General features: G+C 36.6%; 1 protein-coding gene across 3 annotated transcripts in view; it reads left to right on the top strand.

Moving 5' to 3' along the window:
* HMGCLL1 (3-hydroxy-3-methylglutaryl-CoA lyase like 1) overlaps positions 1-18,960 on the top strand; it is a 191,553-nt gene that overhangs the window by 45,608 nt on the left and 126,985 nt on the right. The gene's annotated exons all lie outside the window — the stretch shown is intronic.

Raw genomic sequence — 18,960 nt, 5'->3', positions numbered from 1 at the left:
AATAAAATCTCCTATTAGAAATTACATACTCGGGTGCCTGGGTGGCTCAGTCGGTTAAGCGTCCGACTTCAGCTCAGGTCATGATCTCACGGTCTGTGAGTTCGAGCCCCGCGTCGGGCTCTGGGCTGATGGCTCGGAGCCCGGAGCCTGTTTCTGATTCTGTGTCTCCCTCTCTCTCTGCCCCTCCCCCGTTCATGCTCTGTCTCTCTCTGTCTCAAAAATAAAATAAACGTTAAAAAAAAAAAAAAAAACAGAAATTACATACTCGTCGCTTTTTTTTTTTTTTTTAGCACTTAAATTTGCTAGAGAAATCTATCTATCATAGCAAGACAAAGGGAGCCATCTCAATCTTCTCTTAAGATAAAGCCTACCCAGATTTGACAGTCATGTGGCAACAATCATCCCTTCTGAGATTTGGCTCTGGTCTTTGAAACATGATTAGTAGCCATTAAACCAATCCCTCTCCCTTTCCTATCTAATACCTGTGCTCATTCCTGGGATCCTTCAATCTCTCCCTGGCACTTAAGTTCACTGATTATCTTCTCATCTCATTCCCTTGGTTGTTATTCTCTGTAATCCTCATTCAGTTACTTGCCCAACTGCTCTTTTTCTGTCATCCTTGACATCATATAAGTTTAAAGTTCCCTTAACATTCTGCCTTCAGTAATTTCCTTGCCTGTGCTCTCTTCTTTGGCCTGTCCTTCCAACATTAACAGTCACTTTAAAAGGGTGACAAATCTAGGGGTGCCTGGGTGGCTCCATCATTTGAGCATCCATCTTCTGCTCAGGTCATGATTTCACCTTTCCTGTGTTAGAGCCCCGCTTCAGTCTCTGTGCTGACAGTTCAGAGCCTGAAGCCTGCTCCAGATTCTGTGTCTCCCTCTCTCCCTGCCCCGGCCCTGCTCATGCTCTGTCTCTCTCTCAAAAATAAACGAACATTAAAAAATAAATAAAAGGATAACAGATCTGTACTTTTGGTCCTGCCTTCTCTGATAAGCTTCATCTAGATGTGCAGTCATTACCTCAGACTCACTTGGGTTGAAATCAAACTCCCTACTGACCATCCTCCTTTATGTTAATAGCTCATTTCGGCAAACATTTTTTAATTATCTGCTTCCTAGACTGTAAGAGTTACAGAGGTAGTGACCTTGTCTGTCACTCTTCCCCCACTGCTTAGTGCCTAGTAAGTAGTTATTGTGAAATGAATAAAGAATCAATCAGCCTGAAATAATAATAACATGTCACTTTGAATTTTTTGGTATGGACGGCTGAGTCTTTTGTTCATGTATTTGGTTCTATGTAATGAAGACCACAGGTGATCTCCTTAGGAAGGCACAGAGAGCTTTAGGAGACTAGACCTATTTCCTTGACAATGCCATTTGTAAAATTGCTCACCATTATTTTATGAGCTGTCATTAATTTTAAGGGAATGTGAGCCCCTTGTATCATATTTAAGTCTTCATGAAATTGCCTCTGTTTGATTCAGTTAGTGTTCATTTCACAAATTTGATGACTGTTGAAGAAAAACTAGAAAGGTATAACTTCAGGGTAATGTCAGAAAAAAGAGTTCTTGTGAATATTAATTGATGACCAATCACAGTAGTATTTCAGATATAATATTTTACTAAGATATTATTTTACTTCAGAAAATTTACCAAGATAATGTTTCACTTCAAGATTTTTTTATTTTCCAATGATTTTGTAAGGCTGCTTACAAAATACTCTTCTTTACTGAAGTGATGCAAATTGTCACCAATTGTCACATCCTATTATTACACAACTCTGGAAATTGTTTGATAGATTACTCTTGAAACTAATCTAAGTGACATTTAGAAAAATGAGGCTAGAATGCTTCTACAGGACCATCCTTCTTGTTTAGCCAGCTTAGAGAAAAGATGGTCAGAGCAAAAGGGAAGGCTGTCCCTCTGTATGCAGTAATGAAAAACTGCTTTTTGGTCTCATAATGTAAGTAGATGTGTGATGGGGCCATAAAATAAGATGATTTATTCTAGGCTTGGTAAATTCATGACTTAACCTATTGAGATTGAATGAACACTTCCTAGGCTCAAAGTATTTTATTATTGAATAAATGATGAAATTCCCATTGTGGCTCTTGAGGACAACTGTGGTGAGGCCGAAGTACCTCTGGGACTGTGTTGCTGTCCGCATTCTGCCTTGAGCTTGAGTAAGTGACTTCACCTCTTTGGACCTTGGAAATCCCAGCAATGCTGCCAATAGCATGGGAGCATTTAGGGCAGTAAGGGCCATGAGTGGATTCCTGCATATGAGTGCCCAGAGTCCAGAGCACCTGGCTCTGACCAGTTCTCAGCAGGCTTACCTGAGTGATTGCCTAACAGATGCATTGACTGACCCCTGGACTCCACACAGTTAACTTCCTTCTTTTTGATAAAAAGACTTTTTCTTAGAGATGGAAGTATGTGTTTAAATACTGCAGCGGACAGGTCCGATCTGAATAATTGAAGATACTTATTCAAATACTAAATATATGTTCTGCATTTTTCACTTTTAATTCTCATGTGGGCACGTGCATGACAAAGTGTTTCAAATTGTTAAACATCTGTAAAAAAGAAGCATGTCTGAATCAAATAAACTATTGGATTGAATCTTCCAAAGTTATGCCAGTCATTTTCTAGATGACCTATCAACCTACCGAGGTCTTTTCAAAGGGCGATTGCGAGAATGTCCAATTTTTTCAATTCGATTTTCCATAGTTGTGCTTGTGTTTTAGATTTCACTGAGATGGCCTGTGCAGAGCAGTTTTTATTGTTGTAATCGGTGATTGTCTTATCATATAATTCTGCCGATTGCATTGCATTGTCATGCTAATGAAAAGCTGGAAATCAGAACGAATTCATAATGCTAATTTCTCTTTGGACATTTTATCTTGTAACCACTGACTTTTGAAGAAACTGTCATGACATTAGACTCTTCTAACTTAAAATAACATCTGAGATGTGACAGAACAGTTTTAGTGCAACTGCTTACAGGTATTTGTGTGAAGTGATTTGTACTTCTAAAGACTGGGAGTGTGGCTCTAAATCGGTGTTCTATTAATTCTCTGCATTTTCTTTTTCTTTTCCTTAAATATAGGTCATGGGAATAGTCGTCTAGTTTATGTTTAGATTGCTGCTTGTTCACTTATTCTTTTTTTAGCGTTTTAAAGCGTTTTTACAGTTGCCGCCCACTGTTGTGTTTGGCAACGGCTTTCTAAGGCAGCTAAAAGAAAAGTTCCACAGTAGCAGGGTGCCATATAAAACAGGATCCCACACCTATCATCTAAATGGCCAGAGATGATAAAATACCTGCCATTAAAAGAAAAAAAAAAACACAAAACACAACATGTTCTTTACAACTTATCTGGAAAAAAAGACTTCCTTAGAGTGACATATAATATAAGAACATTTGAAAAGAATCCAGATAGCCCCTCACTTCTATGGAATGAAGAAAGAAAACATGTTTATAAAAATAGATAGGCTTACTGCAACTTTGGAATGTGGCTCTTAGTAGTAAGTTATTTAAATCATGATAAAGACAATAATTTCAAAATAAACTAGTGTTTTATATTCATCTTATTTAGCTATTTGGTTTTAAATGTTTTCATTCACATGAGTGATGAAAGTGAACATCACTTAGGGAAAAATAAGAATACATTGAACGTCCACAACACCGTATGTTTATGTAGATCATACGCAACGTATCAGCAAATGCTCCCTTTCAAATTCATTTTTTAACAGTTGGAAAGGGTGGGTGCCAAGTCATGACATGGACAGAGATTTTCTCTGTAAAAGTAGGAAAAAATCCTCAAAATACTGTAACAATTACTTACAAATTCATTAAACACTTATAAATATGACCTAAGCGCAATGTGAGCAACAAGGAATGCGTAAACTTTCCACTGCCCTCCTTTTAGTGTATGATGGAATTCTTTATTAGTAATGAAGACAGTTACTGGATTGAAGTTTCAGGTTCAGATTTATGTTGGTGAGATGCAGGACGCTGTAGCTTCTGCTTCTGAGTGTTCTGCTTCTCTTCCTTGCTCTGCCCTTGTTGAAAGGATGGGTGTGTGGAGAAGAAGCTTGGAAGAGGGTATTTTAGCATAGATGAAGAGTGAGTGAGTGTGTGTGTGTGTCAGAGAGAGAGAGAGAGAGAGAGAGAGAGGGAGGGAGGGAGACACTCAGAGGTTGAGAGAGTACATGCGCACACACACCGCCCCCCCCCCCCCCAAGTATTTTGCTTATAAGGCACAGTTAACTGACAGGTTAATTTCATCATCTGGGAAGTGTTGCAGTGCAAGCAAGTCCCATCCGTTATACCTCCCATGATTTGGCCTCTGCTGTCTCCGCAGAAAATGGAGGATAAATTTACCAAGACAGCAGTTCCATTTCATGATTACAGAAGTCCCAGTACCCAGATAGGTGGGGGAGGGTGAACTAAAGGAGGAACATTTAACTCTCTTCAGTGGAGGTGGCCTGAGTGTGCTCACTCTCTTTTTAAGATACTCTTTGCCGCTACTACACGCTAAGATTAACTGACTTGTCCTTAACTGCTGTCCTTCTTGGTACTTTGAGGCTTTCCACATGTCATTTCTATAGTAGAGATGTGTCTGGTCAGTTACCACAGTCAGCATCAAGCACCTGCCAGTTTGGATCATCAGACTAGTCATTGGTGATGTCTTCATTTCCTTTCCTTAGCTCCTGAATTTGTAGTTGTGGTACACACACTAATGCGACTTCCTTTTAAAAAGGTTTATATTAAGGAAGTTTAAAGGTCGTTTTTTGTTTGTTTGTTTGTTTTAACAATAGCTTCTAACTGTATTAGGCTTTCTTTTTTCTTGTTCAACTTATTTGAGCATGTTGAATTTCTTACGTGTCAAATAATAATTGGTTAATATTTGTTCAATGGTTGATCTCAGAAGAAATAGACATACAGGTTTTCAGTAAATGAGCTCTGATAGTCATTAAAAGTAAATGGGTGCCTTTTACTCTCTCTCCAAAAATTAAAAAAAAAAAGGTTAAAAAAGGGAATCTTTGGTGGTTACCTGGGTGGTTTAGTGGGGTAAGCATCTCCCTCTTGATTTTGGCTCAGATCATGATCTCAAAGTTTGTGGGATTGAGCCCCATGTTGGGCTCCACACTGACAGCACAAAGCCTGCTTGGGATTCTCTCTCCCTCTCTCTCTGCTCCTGTCTCTTTCTGTCAAATAAATAAACATTAAAAGGGAGGGCACCTGGTTGGTTCAGGCAGCTGAGTGTCTGGCTCTTGATTTTGGCTCAGGTTATGATCCCAGGGCTGTGGGATCAAGCCCCGTGTCGGGCTCCATACTCAGTATGGAGCCTGCGTAAGATGCTCTCTTTTCCCTCTGTCCCTCTCCCCAGCTTGTGCTCCCTTTCTTGAAAAATTAACAAAAAAGTAGGGGTGCCTGGGTGGCTCAGTCAGTTAAGTGCCCGACTTTGGCTCAGGTCATGATCTTGCGGTCTGTGAGTCGGAGCTGTGCTTCGGGCTCTGTGCTGACAGCTCAGAGCCTGGAGCCTGCTTCAGATACTGTGTCTCCCTCTCTCTCTGCCCCTTCCCCACTCATGCCGTGTGTGTGTGTGTGTGTGTGTGTGTGTGTGTGTGTCTCAAAAATAAACATTAAAAAATAACAAATAAGTAAATGGGCGCCTTTTAGTTTTGTCGATTGTTTCCTTTGCTGTGCAGAAGCTTTTATATTTTTATGAAGTCCCAATAGTTCACTTTTGCTTTTGTTTCCCTTGTCTCTTGGGGTGTGTCTAGTAAGAAATTGCTGCAGCCAAGGTCAAAGAGGTTGCTGCCTGTGTTCTCCTCTAGGATTTTGATGGTTTCCTGTCTCACATTTAGGTCTTTCATACATTTTGAATTTATTTTTGGTGTAAGGAAGTGGTCCACTTTCATTCTTCGGCATGTGGCTAGATGGGTGATGAGTATTAAGGAGGGCACTTGTTAGTGTGAGCACTGGATGTTGTATGTAATTGATGAATCACTGAATTCAATGCCTGAAACCAATATTGCATTGTATGTTAACTAACTAGAATTTAAAAATTTGGAAGAAAAAAGTAAATGGGGATAAGATTGTGCTATGAAAGCTGTATTCACATGGTAAAGTACCTTAGCTCTTCAAGAAAATAAAAACAAAACAAAACAAAACTAGCATATCAGATATTCTAGCTCATTTTTTTCCCGGCATTTAATGGCATGAACCACAACCTCTTCAGATTGTTTCAATAAGTCTAGCGATTTTCCACTGAGTGTATAACATGTACCAGATATCCCATATGTGTATACACCTGTGTGTTCACAAGTGTATTCACAGATCCACATATCTGCTATTGCCTTAGTCCTTGAAAGCTAGTAAAATGAATTCTGGTCCTTTTGATTATCTGCATAACAAATGCTCAAATTTAGCCTCCTGAAACCTTAACAGCCTTTGTTTTTGCTTATGGTTTCTATGGATCAAGAATTTTGACATGGCTCAGTTGGGCAGCTCTGGCTAGGGGTTTTGCATAGATGGTGGTCCCAGCTGGAATAGCAGGGATTGGCTGCTGGCTCCTTTGGGGCCTGGCTGGGCACCTCTTTCTCTGTGTGTTCTTAGAACCTCTGTAGGTGGTCTCTCTGAATGTAGTTTGAATTTCCTCATGGCATGGCAGCCTAAGACATCTAAAATGGTGGCTTAGAGTTGCAAAGGGGAGTGTTGCAAGAGGCAGGCAAAAATGGTGTGCCTTTCATAACCAAGTCTTATAAGTGTTACAGCATTAATTTTCCATTAATAATTGAGGCAATTAAAAAGCCATCCATTTTCAAAGATGTCACCTCTTGATTGGAGAGTGGCCTTCTAGAGGAGCACTAGAGGAGTGGGAGAAGAGATCTCATTGGAGCAGTTTTATATTTTTGACACTTAGGTTTTTAAAAATGATACAGTAATTAATCTAGCTTCACACTCTTTCTCACTAATAACTAGAGAATAAATATAGTTGATTTAAAAAAAAAGTCTCTGCATTCTGAAGCTCCTAAATTACAAAAACAAAACAAAAACAAACAAAGATATTTTAGCATTATCAGGGCTGCTAATAATGACATCAATCTTACCCAACCCCTTTATAAATTTGTGTGCCTCAAATGGGATTCAGGTTGGCATTTGAAGGAGAGGGTTTTTGCTCAGACAGCATAAGAGATGAAGGAGAGAGACAGAAATGAAGTAGAAGCTGGTGAAACAGGAGTCCTAGGCCTTTGCCTTCAGAACCACCTCTTCCCTGGAGCGAAGCCAGCTTTTTCCTGCATCCCAATTTCTAAACATGCACCAAGATGAAAGATGAGGCCACGGGAGGGGAGAATCACATCCTGCCCAAAGATGGGGATGGAAGGAAAAAGAAAACGCCAGAAAACACAACGTAAAAGTTAGAGTTTGCAGTTTGCCTTCATACCCCCAAAATCTCCACCATCCATGTGAAGGTGGTGAGCCCACGCAAATGCAGGAATCGCTGTCTTCACTGTGGAGGATATGATTTCTGTAGACCTAGAAGCCCTGCCTTCCATGTCCAGACCTGCTCAGCAGAGTCGTAACTTCTAGACTAATACCTTTCTAGATCGTCTCTTGTAACCTAGTTGGCATGCCTGGCAGGTACACATGATTCAGTTCAATGTGTTGAACTGTTTAGGTAATGCCTGCCTCCTTTTGAGAGAGTAGAGAGTAGGAAGTCCTTTTCTTTTCTTTTTATAAAAAGCAAATGTCAATGTACTCTAGAAATGAAAAGTCGCAATTAGATTTTTGTTGCTCTTTGTTATGAGGAAACATCCTGCATTATTTTAAGTTACTGTATTAAGATGTTTCTCTAGGTTTGCAGTTAAATTTTTTTCCTTTTAAGTAAGAATAATCAAATGTGTTCTGAGTACTATACTAGGATCTCTCTACATAATGGTGGTGAATTTGATTTATATCCTCTACAAGTGTTGCTTGTATAACAGCAGGTATTACTATAGCTTTACAAATAGTGATGGTGTAAATTCGTATTTCTCCCCTTGGAGAGGGCAGGGTTTACCAACTTGTTTTGTATTGTTTTCTTTTGTTTTGCTTAATCATTTTCTATGTTTTTAAGCAGGGACTAACCTGAAGTGAAAAATTTTAAAGTGTTTTAAAAGTATTCACACTTAAATTATCACTATGGTTCTCACATAAGGCAAGACAATTGCCTAAAGCATATGCACAAAATTTTAAAACACCTTTTGTCTCAGAAACAAACATGGAAATATGAAAATGGGTGTTTTAGTTATAATAGTGGACATTACTGTTTTTTTTTCTTTTTGAACTGGTTTAAGGTAATAGTTTGCAATAAAATTGGAACAAATATGAGTTGCTAACATTGTTCATATTATTTAGCATTCAATACCAACTTACTTTGCAGCTAAGATAGAGTTTTTCATTACTGTATCCAAAGCAAAAGTAAACCTGTAGTTAAGAGCAATAATGTCACCAGTTCTACTGGTCAGATTTTCTTCTTTTTTTCATGCTGAAGGTATAATTCAGTATATTTGGATGTCTTTCCTCATGAGACCAAAAACTATAATTATGCTCAAAGATTTGTTCTCAGAATTTACTGCTTTTATGATCACTTAATAGGATCAATTGCATGTTGACTAACAAATTGGGTTTTATTTTGTAGATTTATAAAAAGAACTATAACAAAATGTTAAAACACTTTATCATTTTTTATTCACTAATATTGAATGTATTGCATTTAGCGTATTTTCTTCTAAGTTTTCCTTTGAAAGAAAGGAACAGTTGTTCAAAGCTGCTTGATTATATTAAAATACTTTTTTGTATTTGGTTAAACTAATCTTAAAATCTAGTCTTGTGGAACTGTCTATATGCATTGACAGCTGAAAGGTCTGCACATCATATAATTGCATAAAAGCTGAATATGGGTACATTTTGGCACAAGAAAGATGTGAGCCTAACTTATTAACGGTCTTTTCTGCAATACTCTGATGATCAGTTTATTGATAAACATTGTCAATCTTAAGTGTAGACTCATTCCATTGGTGTGTCTCCTGACCAAGCCACTTAAATGCAATCCACTTTAAGAGAAGCAGAGTATGTCAATGAACTAAATTTCCTTTGAAAAATTGATGATCCTTATAAAATGAGCATTGAAAATGAAAATATCACACCATTCATTTTTAAGTAGATAGATGTAAAATATATATTTTGTTAATATGTTTATGAAGAATTATGCTTTCTAGTTAATTTTTAAAAAGAAAAGCAAAGTATCTTTATCCAAATTTGTATGCACACGCGCGCGCGCGCACACACACACACACACACACACACACACACACACAAATTCTGATCTAAAATGCCTGGTGGGAGCCTGGGTGGCTCAGTCGTTTGAGCATCCAACTCTTGGTTTCTGCTCAAGTCATGATCTCACAGTTGGTGGGTTCAAGCCCAGTGGTCAGGCTCTGTGCTGCCATTGTGGAGCCTGCTTAAATTCTCTCTCTCCCCCTCTCTCTCTCCCCCTCTCTCTCTCTGTCTTTCCCCCAAGTGCCCGTACTCTCTCTCCCTCTCTAAAAGCTAAACAAATAAATAAATAAAAAAGTAATAAAATACCTGGTTAATTTTTTTGAAAGTTTTACAGGTGTAAAAAAAATATGTAATTGAGAAATTAGATAAGTATGAATGCTGAAGTTAATATTAGATTCAAAAAATCACATTAAGCAATAAATAAGTTTTATATTTGAAAACATACACATTGAGATATGTATGCTAGTGTTTCACTTCTTCCACATTTGATGAAGGACCATAAATTTATATTTTCACATACTGTATACCTGTCAATAGAAAGCATATTTTATAACAAATTTTAATTTACTTTAAACATTTTTGCCCAAATTAATTTATGTTAAATAACTTATAAAATTATACACTGATTGTAATTATAATTTAGAAGAGAATGTTTTACAATTTCTATGAATTTTAGACATTCATTATTAATATGTAAAAATTCTTTGAAGAATGCTGTTCATTGTATACATTTTATAAAGGTTTTAGACAACATCCATCTGTAATTGAAAAGGTTGATATGTTATGGTTTTAATTGTTTTAGGTATTCACATTCATGTTTCCCTATTTAACTGCATAAATCAAGTAATTTTTGAAATACTAACATGTGAAAGCTGGTTCATGCCAATAATTCGAGAAAACTAATACAACTTCCTACCTTCATGCACTGCTGGGATGTGAGACCCATTATAAATTATAACACTACTCTTAGTTAAGGCTAGTGAATTTTATATTGAATTCAGCTTACAATGTATAGTAAGAAATGTATTTCTTAGTAACCCCAAAATAGTTATTTTCCCTCAAGCCTTCAGGTTGCTGGTTTCCTGAGCTTGTAGTGACATTATTATATCTACTGCCTAGATATAGTGACATATACATTTTCTAAGGAATGATAGAAAATCTGAGACCTGACTTTTAACTCACGTATGAGTTGGCAAAGTATTTTTTAAAATGTTAATTTATTTTGAGAGAGAGAAACAGTGTGAGTGGGGAAGGAGCAGCAAAGGGGGGGAGAGAGAGCATCCCAAGCAGGCTTCACACCATCAGCACAAAGCCTCATGTGAGACTCAAACCCATGAACCGTGAGATCATGACCTGAGCCAAAATCGAGAGTTGGATGCTTAACTGAGCCACTCAGGCTCCCCTGGCAAAGTATTTTTTTTTTATCCCTTTTATGCCTTGTATATTTTCCAGTTGTTCATTGTCCTATTCATTACTTTTATTATGTTTATTAAAAACTTCACTGAGTTCTTTGTTGAGCTTAAAAATTGAATAATGCATATTTACTAACAGTAGTCATGATATTGACATAATAAGGCAATTGTAGAGTTAATAAGAATGTAATTACTAAAAACAATTAAAACTTAGAGGTTTTAAAATCAAGTGAATATCTGTAAATTAGTTACAATAAAATGGAACTTGGTAACCAGAACACATTAAGCAGTTGGCCATTGGTCGCTCTAACTTTTTAAAGTTCTGTGTTCTGTACTGTTGACTAAAAAATAGATCTTCTGATCCATGTGATGGCCAAATCATTGTATATGATCATACAACTTTAACAATGATGGAATTCCTTGTCAGAGTAGTAAGACCCTTTTTGCTACAGCCCTTATTGCCAGCAAGGTGATCTCCCTCAAACAACTCAGGCTTACCCTCTTCTCATCAGTGTGGCTATCCACTGTGGGCAGAGGTGCCCTCTAGAAAGAAATATAAAGAAGAAGGGAAGCTCTGTTTGTCAGTATAGAATGAGTACAATTAAATTTAGTATTTTAAAAGTGACTTCTTCCATGTATGGAAAATAACAATGTTGACAGTGTTATTATCAAACCCAGAGGCATGATCTATGAGAGGTAGCACAGTTGAATGGAAAGAAAATTATATACTGGGAGCTTTGAGACTTCTTGCCCCTACTTCAGAGTGATGTTGGGAACATGATTGTTTTGACTTGGGAAGACCAGGAGCGTGGTCACAAAGGCATTGACCTGAACAAAGAATAACTAATGTGTATTTGTTAAGTTTATCTTAGGAAACTGGGAAATGCTATTAAATAAAATTACTGGTTTCTCTGTCTGAAACATTGGTTTTCCAGTCTAAAGCCCACAAATCCATTGGGTAGATTGGATTTGTTTTGTAATTTAAAAATTAATATTTATACACATTAATGGGTTATGATTAAAATGTCCTGCCTGCATTTGTAGTAAAAGAGTAGGGGTCATATGTTACTTGATTTGGTCACTCTTAATAAGCATGTGTGTTCCATCCAATACAGGGCAGCACAAAAGTCCTTAGAACACAAAGGCAATGCCAAACAAGGAAGTACAGGAAATTATACACCAGACCAAATTAGTTTTAAGGCTTCTGGACTTAAGAAGTTTTTTAAGTGTGGTGTCAGACCATTTTAGTAGTGCAGCCAAAACAGGGTATTGGGTAGGAAAAAAAAAAAGAAAAAAAACACTAGATGTTCAATTTTCCAGAGATTTCCTGTGTTTATTATTATAAGATGGTGATTTATTAAAACTGTCTTACTTCTTCAAGCAGATCAAGATTTCCTTTGTGCTACTGAGGCTGAGATATATGGGGTTGGTGCAAAGAGTCTGTGAATGAGACAGGGTTATAGTACCCAGGCTACAATGCTGTTCATAGCTGGTTAGAGCATTTTCACCCAGAATTGTCAGGAACAGCTCTAGTCCATTTTTTCTCATTACTGAATTTACAAAAGTATTACATTTAAGAGGAGTTACTGCTCAAATTGAATTCTGAGTTTTAGTGTCTGAAACCACATTATTTACATGTTTATAGTAATAGATGGCATGTGTTGAAGAAATTGCACCTTCTGTATCTGTCTTTCCTGCTGTACTCCTGCATATAAAAAGTAATCCCATCAGTTATGTCTCATCTGTCAAGTGGAGATGGTAGGGAAATGCCTTCTGACATTTCCTTGTTTTGAACTTAAATGAATGTTGTCCTGGGCGATGGTGGTGCTGGTGGGGCAAACAAAAAGAATCCTTCAAAAATATTTTTTAAAATGATTTGGCAAATGATACTAGCAAGCACGGGAAAATGAGGGTTATAAATCCATGAGTTTAAATCTCATTCCTGAGAAACTATAAATTGGTTGATTAAGCAGAGAATGTATAAACATAGATCCAGAAATAATGATATATCAAGAATAAGACATTCCAAACTGATGTCACTATTTTCTTGAGAGTTTTCTTCTGGAGTGGTAAGGAAAAGCAATACTATAGACACCATAAATGTGTATTTCAGGAAGATCCTTAACTATCTTGATAACTGTGAAGAGCAAACTAGAAAGTTTAGTACTTTCCAAACTTTATTTTTTAATCCATGGGATTTTTCCACCCTAGACGAAACATTTTTAGAACCTCAATATGTGCTACAGAGAGGAAATTACCTTAAAATGTTTGTATAGCTGTCTCCCAAGGCCCTGGGAGGGCACTAGCAATGTACTCAACTGGCCATACAGTTCAGGGAAATTTACAAAAGTTAGATATTTTTGTGTTGTTTATCTTATAGAAGCTTCCTCTCATATTGCAGTCATTTTAGGTCCACATAGCCTGCATGTACCTCTGAATAAAAATGAAATTAATGTTCTTTACTGAAGCAGGAGTGAGGTCCTGAAGTGTACAGATTTGTCTTCCTTTGAGCAGAAGCCAGCAACAGCCTTTGTGACTTAAATCCACTGTGATTCTGTCTTGTTGATGTCTAGCATCTCCTGAGAAGTTTTGAAACTATAGATTCCTTGGTCCCGCAGCAGAACAGAATCAGAATCTGTACCAAAATCTATATATTTTTTAAAGTATATCAAATCGTTCTGATAGTGAATCTAGTGTGGGAGAACCTGGTTTAGATAATTAAACCATGCTTCCCCACCCAAATTGTTTAGCTTGAGGATGGAGTCTTTCTAGGGGCTACTCCCTTGACATTGTGACACACAAAATCTTTAGCAATGGCTAAGATAAAGATGTAGAAAATAGATGCTATAGGGGATATACTTATCAAAGAGGTATTAGAGAATGGGCGTATAGGCAAGTAGACTTGGGCCCCATCTCACCTCTCCCAGTCACTAGTTGGATAATCTCCCTCATCCTTAGTATCTCTAGTCATCTTCTACAAAAATTGCCCCCTCATTGGTTTGTTAAAAATGTTTAAAGAGATGGGGCGCCTGGGTGGCTCAGTCATTTGAGCATCTGACTTTGGTTCGGGTCATGCTCTCGTGGTCTGTGAGTTCAAGCCCCACGTCGGACTCTGTGCTGACAGCTCAGAGCCTGGAGCCTCCTTCAGATTCTGTGTCTACCTCTCTCTCTGCACCCCCCCCCCTCCATATTCTCTCTCTCTCTCTCTCTCTAAAAAAAATAAACATTACAAAAAAATGTTTAAAGAGATAATGTGCATAAATAATTCAACACATACAGACATAACATATAGATGAGCATAAAGTAAATGTTTGTATTACCATTCTTGGTAAGAGTAAAATCTTAGAAGAATTAGTAGAGAAAAGGAATCATGGTTCAAGATGGGTCGAATTCAAAATAGAATAAAGGGCAGGAAAGAAATTTGAGTTCATTTCAACAACCATTTATTTATTGTATTTTATTTTGTATTACAGTGAGTGGGGGAGGAGGCAGAAGGAGAGAGAGATAATCTTAAGTAAGCCCCATGTTCAATGCGGAGCCCAAAGTGGGGCTCAATTCCATGATCCTTAGATCATGACATGAGCCAAATCAAGAGCTGAATGCTCAACTGATTAGGGCACCCAGGCGCCCTTTAACAACCATTTATTAAATGCTCCTTTTATGCAAAGTTTTCAAGGAGCTAATAATTTAGTCAAGGAGAGAGATACATGAAACAAATTATACAAAATGTGATGAGAGTGATGTTACACATACACACACACCTGTTAGCAATCTGGATGTCTTCTCTGGAAAAGTGTCTATTCATGTCTTTTATCTATTTCTTCACTGGAATATTTTTTGGGTATTGAGTTTGATAAGTTCTGTGTAGATTTTGGATATTAACACTTAATCTGATATGTCACTTGCAAATATCTTCTCCTATTCCATCAGTTGCCTATTAGTTTTCTTGATTGTTTCCTTTGCTGTTCAGAAACTTTTTATCTTGATGAGGTCCCAATAGTTCATTTTTGATTTTGTATCCCTTGCCTGTGGAGACACCTCAAGTAAGAAGTTGCTGTGACTGAGGTCAAAGAGGTTGTTACCTGTTTTCTACTCCAGCATTTTGATGGCTTCCTGTCTCACATTTAGGTCTTTCATCCTTTTGAGTTTATTTTTCTGATTAGTGTATGAAAGTGGTCTAGGTTCATTCTTCTGCATGTTGCTGTCCAGTTTTTCAAACACCATTTGCTGAGGAGGCTGCCTTTTTTCCATTAGATATTTTTTCATGCTTTGTTAAAGATTAGTTGGCCATATGTTTATGGGTACGTTTCTCTATTCCGTTCCGTTGATTTGTGTGTCTGTTTTTGTGCCAATACCATACTGTTGTGATGATCACAGCTTTGTAATACAGCTTGAAGTCTGGAATTGTAATACCTCCAGCTTTGGTTTTCATTTTCAACATTACTTGGGCTATTTGAGGTCTTTTCTAGTTCCGTACAAATTTTGGAATTTTTTGTTCCAGCTCTGTGAAGAATGCTGGTGTTATTTTGATGTGATTGAATTGAATATGTAGATTTCTTTGGGTAGTATAGACATTTTAACAATATTTGTTCTTCCAATCCATGAGCATGGAATGTTTTTCCATTTTTTTGTGTCGTCTTCAGGTTCTTTCATAAGCTTTCTATAGTTTTCAATGTATAGATTTTTCACCCCTTTGGTTTGGTTTATTATTCCTGGATATCTTATGGTTTTTGGTGCACTCATAAATGGGATTGATTCCTTGATTTCTCTTTCTTCATTATTGGTATATAGAAATGCAACTGATTTCTGTGCATTGATTTTGTACCCTGTGACTTTGCTGAATTCATGGATCAGTTCTAGCAGTTTTTTGGTGGAGTCTTTCGGTTTTTCCACATAGAGTATCATGTCATCTGAAAAGAATGAAAGTTTAATTACTCCTTGCTGATTTGGATGCATTTAGTTCTTTGTGTTGTCTGATTGCTCAGGCTAGGGCTTCCCACACTGTGTTGAATAACTGTTGGTGAGCATGGACAACCCTATAGTGTTGCTGACCTTAGGGGGGAAAGTTTTCAGTTTTTCCCCAATGAGGATGATATTAGTGGTGGGTCTTTATTATATATGGCCTTAATGATCTTGAGGTATGATCCTTCTGTCCCTACTTTCTTGAGGGTTTTTATGAAGAAGGTATGGTGTATTTTGTAAAAAGCCTTTTCTGCTTCTATTGAGAGGATCATGTGGTTCTTATACTTTCTTTTATAAATGTGATTTATCACATTAATTGATTTGCAGATATTGAACCAGCACTGCATCTCAGGAATAAATTACACTTGATTGTGGTGGATAATTTTTTTAGTGTGTTGTTGGATCCAGTTTGCTAGTATCTTGTTGAGGATATTTGCATTCATGTTCATCAGGAAAATTGGTCTGTAATTCTCCTTTTCCCTGGGGTTTTTGTCTGGTTTTGGAATCCAGGTACTGCTGGCCTTGTAGAATGAGTTCAGAAGTTTTCCTTCCATTTCTATTTTTGGAGCAACTTCAAAAGAATAGGTGTTAACTCTTCTTTAAATGTTTGGCAGAACTCCCCTGGAAAGCCATCTAGTCCTTGACTCTTACTTGTTGGGAGATTTTTGATTACTGATTCAATTTCTTTACTGGTTATGGTTCTGTTCAAATTTTCTATTTCTTCCTGTTTCGGTTTTGGTGGTTGATATATTTCTAGAAATTTGTCTGTTTTTTCTAAATTGCCCAATTTGTTGCATATAATTGCTCATAATATTCGATTGTTTATTCTTATTCTTATTATTGTTATATTTCTGCAGTGTTTGTTGTGATCTCTCCTATTTTATTTGTGATTTTATTTATTTGGGTCATTTGCTTTTTCTTTGACAATAAATCTGGCTAAGGGGTTATTGATTTTTGTTAATTCTTTCAAAGAACCAGCTCCTGGTTTTGTTGATCTATTTTACTGTTTTTTGTTTGTTTTTGATATCATTGATTTCTGCTCTAATCTTAGCTATTTTCCTTCTTCTGCTGTTTTTAGGATTTATTTGCTGTTCTTTTTCCAGTTCTTTAAGGTAGAAAGTTAGGTTATGTATCTGAGACCTTTCTTCCTTATTTAGGAAGGCCTGGAATGCTACATACTTCCCTCTTAGGATCTCCTTTGCTGCATCCCAGTTTTCATGTGGTTGATTTCAAGTTTCATAGTGTTGTGATCTGAATATATGCATGGTATGATCTTGATCTTTTTGTACTTGTTGAGTGCTGATATGTGACCCAGTATGTGATCTTTTCTGGAGAATGTTCCATGTACACTTGTTAAGAATGTGTATTCCACTTTAGGATGAAATGTTCTGAATATATCTGATAAATATAACAGATAATCCTTCCCAAGATTATGAAAGTTTTCTGCTATAATTTGCTCACATAAAGTGTGTCATTCAAACCATTTTTTCCTTGTTCATTTTCTGCTTAATCTGTCTATTGCTGGAAGTGGGGTGTTGAAGTCCCCTACTGTTGTATTATTATCAATGAGTTTCTTTATGTTTGTGATTGATTGATTTATATATTTGGTTGCCTCACATTGGGGGCATAAATATTTACAATTGTTCCATCTTCTTGGTGGATAGACCCCTTAATTATGATATAATGTTCTTCTTCACGTCTTGTTACAGTCTTTGTTTTAAAATCTAGTTTTATATAAGTATGGCTACTACAGCTTTCTTTTGGTGACCATTAGCATGATAGATGGTTCTCCATCCCTTACTTTTAATCTGAAGGTGTCTTTAGGTCTAAAATGAGTCTTTTATAAACAACATATAGATGTGTCTTGTTTTCTTATCCATTCTAATGTCTCGTGTCTTTTGATTGGAATGTTTAGTCTATTTACATTTAGAGTGAATACTGAAAGATCTGAATTAAGTGCCATTGTGTTGCCTGTTGAGTTGGTGTTTCTATTGATGGTCTTTGGTACTTTCTAGTCTTTGTTGCTTTTTGTCTTTTTTGTTTTGTTTTGTCCTTTATCCTTTGAAAAAGTCTCCCTTAAAATTTCTTGCAGGGCTGGTTTTGTGGTCATGAACTCCTTTAGGTTTTTGTTTATCTGGGAAACCCTTTATCTCTTTTTCTATTTTGAATGACAACCTGCTGGATAAAGAATTCTTAGCTGCATATTTCCAATTCAGCACGTTGAATATATACTGCTACTCCTTTCTGGCCTGCCAAGTTTCTGTGGATAGGTCTGTTGCAAACCTGATCGGTCTTCCCTTATAAGCTAAGGACTTTTTTTTTTCCCTTGCTGCTTTCATAATTCATTCCTTGGTGATGGTCGTTTTTTGTTGAATCTAAAGAGAGTTCTCTGTGCTTCTTGGATTTTAATGTCTGTGTCCTTCCCATATTAGGAAAGTTTTCTGCTATAATTTGTTGATACAGACCTTATGACCCTTTTTCTTGATCTTCATTTTCTGGTATTCCTATGATTGAAATGTTACCCTTTTTTAATAAGTCACTGAGTTCACTAAGTCTTGTATCACTATCTTTTGCCTTTGATTCCTTCTTTTTCTGTTTTATTATTTTCCGTAATTTTATCTTCTGTATTGTTGATTCATTGCTCTGCTTTGTCCACCCTTGCCATCATGGCACCATTTAAGATTGCATCTCAGTTATGGCATTTTTAATTTCAGCCTGACTAGATTTATTTCTTTTATCTCCACAGAAAGGGGTTCTCTGCTCTCTTCTAAGCTTTTTTTTTCAACTCCAGCTATTATTCTTATTATCGTGGTTCTAAATTCTAGTTCACACATCTTACTTACATCTGTGTTGATTAAGTCCCTGGCTGTCATTTCTTCCTTTTCTTTCTTTTGTGGTGAATTCCTTCATTTTGTCATTTTGGAGGAAGAAAAGAATTAATAAAATTAAAAAAAACAACACAAAAAAATAAATGAAGCTAGATCCTAGGTATGTTTTGGTCTGCTTGTTGAAAGCAGCTTTATAGAATAGAGTAAAAAGGGAAAGAAAGAAAAGAATGGAAAAAAGTTGAGAAAAATTTAAAAATTAAAAAAATGATAGAATAAAATAGAATAAATAGAATAAAATCCAGTAGAATAAAAATTTTAAAAATAAAAAGTAAATTTTTCTCTTTATATCTAAGAAAGAGAAAGAATGAAGGAATAAAACAATTTAAGCAAAAACAGGAGCTTTTTTCCCTTTTTCCATATCCCTT

This window comes from Panthera onca, chromosome B2, assembly GCF_046562875.1.
Source record: "Panthera onca isolate mPanOnc1 chromosome B2, mPanOnc1 haplotype 2, whole genome shotgun sequence".
NCBI lineage: Eukaryota > Metazoa > Chordata > Mammalia > Carnivora > Felidae > Panthera > Panthera onca.
The sequence above is the reverse complement of the archived record's forward strand: the minus strand, read 5'-3'. Positions and strand labels throughout refer to the sequence as shown.